This window comes from Penaeus monodon, chromosome 24 (genome assembly GCF_015228065.2).
Source record: "Penaeus monodon isolate SGIC_2016 chromosome 24, NSTDA_Pmon_1, whole genome shotgun sequence".
NCBI lineage: Eukaryota > Metazoa > Arthropoda > Malacostraca > Decapoda > Penaeidae > Penaeus > Penaeus monodon.
The window spans coordinates 7,889,727-7,889,944 of record NC_051409.1 but is presented as its reverse complement, the minus strand read 5'-3'; the positions used below and the strand labels follow the sequence as shown (position 1 = coordinate 7,889,944).

Sequence of the window (218 nt, the reverse complement as noted above, 5' to 3'; positions counted from 1 at the left end):
ACAAAAACAAAGGCACCGTAGGATAACTTTCAATATTTTCCAAAATTGCTAAAAAAAGGGTCAGTAATTTCATTATTTTGAAAGCAAGACATGCACTTTTGCAATGTGATATGCAATACGCTTGGCTAATAAACCCGTCATATTTGTATTTATTGCAAGACATTTAAGAATATTTAAAATGATATTCCCTTTATAAATATCATATATATATTGGAATG

At 28.0% G+C, this 218-nt stretch overlaps 1 protein-coding gene across 1 annotated transcript in view; it reads left to right on the top strand.

Moving 5' to 3' along the window:
- The window catches only part of LOC119588540 (galactosylceramide sulfotransferase-like), a gene marked incomplete at its 5' end in the record, with an annotated part of 93,994 nt that overhangs the window by 56,716 nt on the left and 37,060 nt on the right, over positions 1-218 (top strand).